The 9,865-nt window shown below is 52.1% G+C and overlaps 1 protein-coding gene across 1 annotated transcript in view; it reads right to left on the reverse strand.

Annotated features, from left to right (window-relative positions):
• EGR3 (early growth response 3) overlaps positions 1-3,611 on the reverse strand; it is a 9,181-nt gene extending 5,570 nt beyond the window's left edge. The window contains exons 1-2 of the mRNA XM_006028930.1: positions 3,576-3,611; positions 1,524-1,630 (exon numbers count right to left, since the gene is read on the reverse strand). The gene's annotated coding sequence lies outside the window, so the exon portion shown is untranslated. The remainder of the gene's footprint in view (positions 1-1,523; positions 1,631-3,575) is intronic.
• Between the last annotated feature and the right edge of the window lie 6,254 nt (positions 3,612-9,865).

Raw genomic sequence — 9,865 nt, forward strand, 5'->3', positions numbered from 1 at the left:
CCGTGCCGGGCCGTGCAGGGCCGGCCGGGGGAGCGGGGCGCTGCAGGGCGGAGCCGAGCCGAGCCGGGCCGGGCCAGCAGCCGAGGGGAAGCTCCATACAAGGCCCGGATCCGGCCCCGCCTCCGGATCCTTATTTGGCAGCCGGTTCCGGTTCCCTGCTTGCCTCTTTTTTTTTTTCCCCCCTCCTCCTTCCCCTCCCCTCCCTGGTTTTTGGCTCCTTGCATCCTCCGGGCCGCCGCACGCCCGGGGTGGGAGGCCTCCCCCCGGCAGCTCAGCCCCGCAGGCCCCGGGGGGGTGCTTGCTTGCCTCTTTTTTTTTTTCCCCCCTCCTCCTTCCCCTCCCCTCCCTGGTTTTTGGCTCCTTGCATCCTCCGGGCCGCCGCACGCCCGGGGTGGGAGGCCTCCCCCCGGCAGCTCAGCCCCGCAGGCCCCGGGGGGGTGCTCCGCCCCGAGCCCGAGGCACGTGCCGGTAGGGTGGCCTACCCCAGCCACGGTCTCTGCAAAGCACCGGAGGAGGGAGCTCCCCTGGGGGCAGATCCAGGGACCCTCGGAGCTGCCCGCACCCCCGGGAGCTCCTCCAGCCGCAAGGGCTGTAAGGGTCCAGCCCCTGCGCCTGGGGCGGGCAGGGAAGATGCCCGACACAGGCCCCTGTTTCTGCTCCGGGGTCATTGCTTCTCACCCATTCTTTTGAGGGGGGCTGGGATGCTCTGGGGCCTCTCCATCGGAGCCAGATCACCCTGAAGCCCTGGGGGAACGAACGGCTCTGCTCTCACGCAGGCAAGGCAGAGTGAACAGAGTGGGACGCCCTCCCAACCCCAGCACCTGTGCTGCTTCCCTGCCACATGCATCACTGTAGTCTAAAGTTACTCCAGACTCGATGGTGGAGGGGCTGGGCGTTTGCTTCAGGTTCCTGGCAGGCCCAGGTGAGACTTTTGTTCCTAATTACCATGCAGGAGCAAGCAGGCACTGGCCCAGCTGTCCTCGCCCTGTGAGATGGTGAAAGGCAGGTTCCAGGCAGCCCTGCCCCAGCCCTGGCTTGGTTCCACATGGTACCAACCAAGGTGGATCTCTGCCTGGGGAGATGATGATTGTCCAATGGGAGGAGAGGCAGCAGTGGAGCTCCCACCTGGAGGTCTTTCACGTTGCTAAGTACACCCTTCACCTCGGAGCTCTCTGCCACCAAGTTTACACAGAGAGGGGAAAAATATTCCTCGCTGATAATCCAAGCACAAAGAAGTCCGGTGCAATATCTGAAGCCCCTGCCTCCCACAGCAGGGTTTATGCCCAGGTCCAAGCCAAATGAGTCACAAGGGCCAGTTTACACAAGAATATTGTACTTGTTTAGCCTAAATTAAACTGATTTAGTGACAGTGGGATAAGCCCCAACATGGACACTTTTACTTGGGTTTAGGAGTGCTTTACTGCGATTTAACTTGTCTAGATAAACCAATATAAGTTCAACTGGTGCAAGCTGCCAACATGAACAAGGTCCATGTTTAAACCCCCAGTTAACAAGCTTCTGACCTGTGTTTAAGGAGGCAAGGGTCTGTCTAGCTATCAGCTGTTCCTCTTCTCCAAGGCAGCTCTGCATTGTAGGACTGGCCAGGCCCTGAGCCCTGGGACAAAGCAGTCTGACAGGAATAAAGGGAAAAAGAAATCAGCTTCACATCCATCCACTGAAACTCCTTTGCATTTACTGGCAAGCACATAGGAAGACAGAGATTTGTGTTTTGATTTTCAGAGGTAACCTCAGCATGCACACAAATCAGCTAAGAACAAATATATCAATAAATTCTGATCACTTCTGGTTCCTTAAGGCAGGAATTGTTGTGTGTGTGTTTTGGTTTTTTGGGGGTTTTTTTTTTAAAAATGTGTTTGTATAAAGTCTGTATGGCAAGAAAGGGCCTCTCCACCTAATGGCAATTTCTGGGCAGTACTTGGTTCTGGAATGCAAATCAATCAAATTAATAACAATCATGATAATGATGGTGATGATGTAACAACTTTGATCCAGGTACCTGAAATGCTACAAAAAAGGGGGGGGGAAGCACATTTTCTTCTGTTTTCAAGAACTCTCCATATTAATAAAGCATGGAAAGTGAAACTGGTGTAGCCTCAAACTTAGCATCTAACTTTGGCCGCCTTGTCAACCTCAAAAACATCCTAAATGTAGCACTGGTGTCAGGGAGTTTTGCTGCCTTGAGCAAACTGGAAAAAATACTTCCCCCCCCCCCAGCCCCTCATTCTCTTACACAGTCACTCAGCATTGTGCTGTCTTCAGAGACTCATCTGCTGATTTGGAAGCAGCGTGATTAAATAGTTAAACAGGGTTTAAGAAAGAACACAGTACCCCTGGGCTCTGTTCCTGGCTCTAAAACTGACAGGCCGCGTGATCCTGGGCAAGGCACTTTACCTTTCTGCAGCTTGAGCCGCCTTAGCTGCTGAATTCAGGTTGTGAAAGTCAGGGTCACTAGTGATGCATTTTTCAGACACCTTCTGACCTTTGGTGTATTTGTCCTTGTGTGGCAAAGTGGGGTTCCCGCCTGGCCACAGTGCTAGGTTCCCCACTTGCCTTTGGGCATGCCTCCCACCTGACTCACCTGCCATGCCTTGTTCTTAATTAATTGTTAATTAAGACAGGAGGCTACCCATTTTATGCCCTGATGCCAGAGGGCGCTATCTGCAGCTGTGAACCTCCAGCCCATGCCTCACAGATGGCATCCAGATGTTTACAGTGCTCCCGGCCTACAGCCAGACCAAGCTTAGGCCATGCCATCAGGCCTCAGTCACACACATTCATACCACCCTCTTCTCACTAGGGCCTCTCTCACTCCACCCTCTCACAGGGTCTCTTTCATACATCAACGACTCATCCTGCCTTACTCCATCTTGGAGCGGGTCCCTTACGCCATAGGCTTAGCTAGTCCATCCCTTGGGTGGCAGACATACCATTTTTCAGCCTCTCCCATGACCCTCACCGGGGTAGTGGCCAGCCAATTACCCAACTGGGTCTAAGCTTGCTCTAGCCCTTTTCAGGGGCAACTCTATATATGTATACATCCTGGGCTCTCAGCCCTCTGGTTTTCCTTCCCCCCCAACTTGGGCTCTTTATCTCCACCCCTTCCTGGGGCCACCCCTCACCTGGGGCTACTCATCCCTGCCCCCCTCATCTGGGGCTACCCCCTCACTGGGGTCACTTCCACCCCCTTCACTGGGGCTCTACACCACCCCCTCACCTGGGGCCACCGGGCTTTGCTCCCCAGTGGGCTCACGTGGCCATAGCCATGCCTGGCCCCACTCTCCCTCCTCGGGGTTTTGTACCCCGCAGGGCTCAGGTGGCCTCGGCCATGCCTGACCCCCAACTGCCTCCAGTGTTACTTAACCCACCAAAAGGTGAGGCTTAGGGTTAAGGCACCCCTACCCACCCTTCACCAGGGTGATAACTGGCCTGGCATTCCCTGGGGGCTCCCGCACCACGGAGAGCCCCACCAGGCCACCCACTCCCAGCAGGGTGCAGTTTTAGGTCATGCCCAGGACCAGGCCCCTCCTAGCCATCCCCTACAGCTCCTCCCTTACCTCCAGGACGTCATGAAGCTTTGTAGCCACACGATCTGTCTATATGAGCGGCCAGAGATCTAAAATGGCCACCACAATCAAGCACCTGCTGGCTGCTTGGCTCCGGTCTTAAAGTGGCAGGCACCAGCAATCCCCACGAGAGACAGGGAAGTGCTGCTATCTCCCATTTCACAGATGGAGAACTGAGGCACAGAGAGAGATGCTAAGGAGGTCTAGAGAAGAGAAAGGAATGATATCGAGGCCTTTCCCATCCCACCGGACCATCTGTTTTGCAGCGTTCCAGACGGCTGCCTGCGCCTCTGACAAAAAGGGGCTAGACTGCCAATACCAAATTCCCCATATGTGGGGAGAGCTGCCGTTGCCCCAAACTGTGAATATTAATGACCCCTTCATGCCGGTCCCTCTGTACCATGTAGGCTTTGGCTGTCAGCTGACATGTGACTTCTCTCAGTCTTGTGACTACAGGCCCTGCTGCTGCCCAGCAAATTTAGCAGAAGTTCATCTGTTCAGGAAGGTGTGAAAGTGATTCATGTGCTGCTTGCTCTGCTGAAACTCCCACAGGTGCAGAGAGGGGCAGCACCTCTGGGGAGAGGGAGAGGGAACTCGCTGGAGGGTGGTCTCAGGGGACATGGGGGGTTTTAAAAGGGGAACTATTTCATTTTGCATCTAAGCACCAACAACTTAAAGTACATACAAAGAAAAAAGCTTGACCTGGACCTTCTGTACAGGGAATTGTGTCCCTGGTATGAGCATACACAGGCCCAGATCCTCAAAAGCATTTACGCACCAAACTTCACTGAAATGATCCAGGACCTAAATCTGGGCTATGGAGGAAAACCCCATGACCATCTTCCCAGCTAGAAGGAGGTGGCCTCAGCCAGCCACATATGTAGAGGTGGGAAAAGAAGAATCTCTTCATGTCTCTCCATGTATTTTCATGTCTTATGGAACCTGACTTCCAGATTCCCAAGATGACTGAGTTTCTGGGATGCTCTCGCATGTGGTTGCGCTGCCATAAGGCCCTTAAGGACACCTGGCTTCGGACAGCTGTACTGATAGGTGGTCAGTACCTTCGGCTCTTTCTTTTTAGTAGAATACTCAGATGCCAGGTGTGGTCTCCATATTAACCAGATGCTAAGACATTTGGCCCTATACCCCTCACTGATTCTGAGTGGGCAGCTAAAACAGCTGGCCAGAGGGTTATAAGTATAGAAGGCTCCATGAGTAGGTTAGTTTAGATGAAATCTTTCCCTCAAGTGGCTTATAGACAGAAGCGAACCTGAGCTGTTCAGTCATCAGGCACCACCACCAAGGGGTGGCAATAGGGGTCCCAGCAAGGCTGCATGCATTATTCTGGCCCCCCTGTCTGCTTTGTTGGTAAGCATTGGGCCCACTTCGATGGGGCCTAGATGGAGCTCAGAGGAGAGAGTGAAGTCCAGCCACTTTCTTTTGGGATGGGCTGCCTGAGCTTGTGTAGTAAACTCTGTTTACGGCAGGGAGGGAGGCATATAGTCAGAGCCAACAGAACAAGGTTTATAATGACATGGTGGCTGAGGCTGCCAGCTCCTCCTGACAACGGCTGTCAATTTTTCTTTCTTGTGTTTCACTGTGCACCATGAGACTTTCAGGCAAGCCCATCCCATGGATCCAGTGACACCCATCCCTTCATTAAAACCCATCTCAGCTGGAAGCTCCTCCTGGGGCAGTCACACAGGCAGAACCTGCTGAGATCTGGGACAGCACCACCACTTTCCCCAAGCTCCTGCTGTGCAGCTGGGCAGGGGCCCTGGGTTGGGTCATTGCCTTCTTCCAATGTATCTTGGTCAGCAAGGACTGGGATGGTCAAATCGGTGTTCTCCATCGCTACATCACATTGCATGTTCCTGGGAGTCACTTCCTGACATCACCATGGGGAACAGGTCGGAGATACTAGCTCTGGGCTCAGTGAGTTTGTTAATGATTAAGGACCACGCACTCTGCCGCGTTGGGGCTGAAGAAACCCAGACAGGTCAATTTTCCTTTTGACAGCCTGAGCCGGAGGCAGCTGCAATCTGTAGGATGGACTATCTATTGGTCTCATGCTGCACAGCTGTAGCAGGGAGTTTTACAGGTAACCGTAGGTACAGGTTCACAAGACACCCATGTCCTAGGGTGAATGGTGACAAAATGTTTTATTGTCCCGCAGTGTAATGTCAAAGGAGTTATTTCAGAAATAATTTGCTCTGCTCCCCATGATGGGCCAAATTCTAGCATCAGGTTAAACACTTGTCTAGGAAGATAGGCACAAGGGGAACTGTGTTGGACAGTTATTATTGCACTGAATGCCACCAACAGTGTGCAGCTGCTACTCTATGAGTCTCTCCATGAATCGAGACCAGGAGGGGATGCTCTGGCTGCTGGAAGGACACTGTCTCCGCGGTCCACGTTTTTTCAACGTGGCCCTTCTGATTTGCCTATGGAAACTACATAGCACATACCCAGGACTACTTGCATGACTCACGCTTCTGTTAGCATCGGTGGTGTGGGAGTAGCACAGATATCCCCCACGCAAGCCAGGAGACTAATGCAAACAAACATTGCTTGTATGCTGTTGTGCCAGTTTGGGGGTAATTATAAAGGCAGCCAGAAGGTGACCTGGCATCTCTGAATCCTCCAAGGGGAGCATTGCCACAGCTCCCCTCACAGTGCTTCTGCCTTCTGGGCTAGTTTCACAAAGGGAAGTGGAAGTGCTACTCCGATTCAGAGACAAGTGGGAGGTTAACTGGGGTCGCAGAGGAATCAGTGGTACTGGTGGGGAGGATATGAGAGTGGGACTGCAAAGGGAAGGTCTTGATGCTCTGTGCCACGAGTGCTCCCCAAAAGGCTGGGCACATATGTAACAAATACGGCCACACTGGCAGCCCAGGGTCCTCTGTGCTCCAGGCCCTTTGCTTGACTGATGCCACTTTGCCATGCTTTGTTTCTCTTTTGATGCTGGATGGCTGGCACTTCTGGACACACTGGTTGTGCTGGGTGTTTCTAGCCTAAGAGCAGCTCCTTGGCTTTGGGCATCCTGCTCCTTTGCATTGTGAGACTGGCAGCAAACAAGATGAGCTCCATCACACTGCAGGAGGATTTTCCTTTTCTCTAATCCCTCTCTCCATGCTGCAGGGAGGGCTGCTGCTGTGTCACTGGGGAGAATCCATGCAGCTCCTGGGGGGTTCACATCCTCTCTGGGCTGCCATTATTATGACTGCATAGCGGAGTGCCCAGCCCTGATGCTGCAGGATCAGTGACACCTCACTCTGCGTAACAAAGCAGAAAGCCAGGCATGAGAGTGGGTGGGGGTAGCCAGCCATGCCCCGTGCCCCTAACAGGGGTTGAGGGACAGCCCATCCTTCCATAGGTTGACTTTTCTGTCTCTGTTCCTGACTGAGCCTGGGCATTTCTCCTCAGAAGAGAATCGGCTGTGGCCCTTGTTAAGCAGGATCTCATCCAGGACTGAAGCTGGTCCAGGGGGTAGGGCACATGCCTAGCACTGGGGAGGCTCAGTTTCACGCTCTGCTCAGGCAAAGAAAGATGTCCTCTGTTACAAGCCAGCCCCTCAGGGCTTCACCTGTCATGGGGGAACAGTAGTGCTGAACCTCATGCAGTGGCTGCAATGATAAACACCTCAAAGACTGCAAGATGCTCCGATACTGCGGTCCTGGGGGCAGATATGCATCATGGTCTTAAGGGAAGGAGCAGCTCAATCTCAGAGGTCAGATCATCTTGCTGACCCTGTTCAGCACGGGCAAGGAAGGGGCAAAAAGGTCCCTGGAGCAGAGTAGACATCCAGCTGTGCCCGGGAGGCCCTGAGCTGCAGGTGGGGAGCCGGGCTGGAAATGCTGCTGAGTGTGAGCTGTGTGTGCAGTGGAGAGGGCCAGTCCCTGAAGGTGGCAGCACTAGCAGCTGGCTGTCGGCAGCACTTGCATGTGCAAAAGGCAGAGAGTACAGGAAGAAAGAAGCCACTCAGAAGGGGAGGAGTGTGCAGCATCAGACACATGAGCATGCTTCCCAAAAGGCATGGACACACACTTGCTCAGGCCCATTTCCTTTGCAGCTCCTCTGCAGGGACTTTACACGGTCCTCACTACCAAGGAGATGCACTGTCTGACAAGGGGACCCTGATGCTGCCCTTCCCAGACAGCTCTTCTGCACCTTGGGAAATGCTGGGAACCCAAGAAACACGCCTCATGGGTTTAAAATGGAGCAGGGTGCAGCTTGCCTTCCTGCTTGGTAGGGAGGTGCCATTTGTGGAGATTGGAGATCCCTGCATGCATGGCAGCAGGGTGGGGCTGAATGGAGACATGAACCATCTGACTCTTATGCTTTGCTTGGCCTCCCCATCCAGCACTAGAAGTCTGGGAGATCGCGCCAGCAAAACAATATTCTCCAGGCCCGGCTGAACTTTTGGCAGGAGCTTAAAGCTCATCTCTGCAGGAGACTGAACTTCCTTGGGGCCTGAGACTAGGGAACAAACTCCCACAGGAAGGAAAGAGCATCACTAACTGTCCCACTTTGTGTAGCAGCCTGGACCATATAGAGGCCCAGAATGCAGGTATGGAAAGCAACGGGACAGGCAGAAAGGCAAATGCCCACTCAGCAGATGATGGTGCAAGGGGTGTCCGCGGGATGTACTACCCCAGGAAGAATAAAGCAGTAAGACATGCACTGACTAAGGATGGGGAGATCAGTGAAGAAGAAAAGGTCTGCTGTAGGATGTCTGCAAAGCCAAAGATTTTCCATGTGGATGCACCACAGAAACAAGCAGCCAGGCACTCTACTGCCTATCACAGCATCACTCTGCTACTCGATCAATGCCCAGTTGGAGTCCAGCAGTATTTTGCAAAGTAATCCTAGCAATCCTGATGAGCATGTTCATGGTATATTGCTACTGCCATTTCTGGTAGGTGGATTCTGTTCAGACAAGAACTCACGATGAAGAAACTGCAGGTGTATTTTGCCAGGGATGGCATTCATGGCATGGTATGCTCATATGAGGGGCCACAGTACGCTGCCCTCGAATTCAAGTGTTTCAGTGCCAGGTGGCAATTGGAGCGTACAACCTCCTCCCCTGCTTACTCATAGAGCACAAGGAAGGCAGTGTTGGCAGCAAACACAGCCAAGAGACCAACATTGTGGATTTTGTTGAACCGGCTTCAAACAAAAAGACCCCCAAAAGTTTCACAAGCCAGAAAGCAAGCCAAATGGGTTGTTTCACTATTTACAAAGCCAAAAAAAAAAGTTCCCATTTGTTTCTGGATCAATGTTTCAATTCCAAGGTACCTCAAAACTTGTTATTTACAAATGGAAAGTTTCAAAAAGCTTGAGAACGGAATGAAACATTTTCTTGGATCCAAAACACATTTCCAAAAACACTTTTTTGAATGGCCACCAGCAGAAACACCAATTATACCTGTTGTTTTAGTTATTACCCAGCATGCCGTACAAAATCACCTTCAGCTCCTTGGACTGGGTGTACATTGTCAATCCACCTTCCCTCACATGAACCCACGGCAGAGCAGATAATGAAAAAAAAGTCAAACCCAACCCCTGACTAGAACACTCCACTGCACATACTGTTCCCCCCCAGGGAAAGGATTACCGAGCGAGAGAGAAAATGAACCACATGTGACAGATGTTAATCACACCACTTAACGCACAACTGGAAGGTGCTCAGATGCTATGGTGATGATGAAGAACCTATGTTGGATAGAATAGGAGTCCTTGTCACTGTCATCCGTACTGCAAAAACGTCGCTCAGTAGTGCTGAAGCTACAATTGATTCAGTTAATTGTCCCTGTTATAAGTTTTGTACCTGTCTCGATGTTAAGTGAAAACCTTTTTCATCATCTGAAACTGACTGTATGTGCCATGTGCCAATCAAACATACTCACGCACATTGCCAGTGGCTTTTGGTTCCCAAACTGACTAACTCTACAGGCTTCTTACCATCAAGTAAGTTTGTTTTGTCTTCCCTACCTACCTGATAATAAGTTCTCTCTGCAACACCATAGACCTAGAGTCTCCCTCTTTCCATTTCCTTTGTTCAGTGGAAACAGACGGATTGAGCTTTTTTCTTACAGCCACAAGGAGCCCAACGTAGCTGCTCTGCAGCTCACCTAGAGGTGATGGGATGACACCCCAGGAAAGACACTTGGCTGACCCTGGTGTCTAAATCTGACAGAGCATGAAGTTGGAATGCAGCATTGAAAGGTTTACCACCATTTCACAAGAGAGTGAGCACAGTCTCTAGGTTACTGTGCAGG

Source organism: Alligator sinensis, unplaced genomic scaffold, assembly GCF_000455745.1.
Source record: "Alligator sinensis unplaced genomic scaffold, ASM45574v1 scaffold722_1, whole genome shotgun sequence".
NCBI classification, from domain to species: domain Eukaryota; kingdom Metazoa; phylum Chordata; order Crocodylia; family Alligatoridae; genus Alligator; species Alligator sinensis.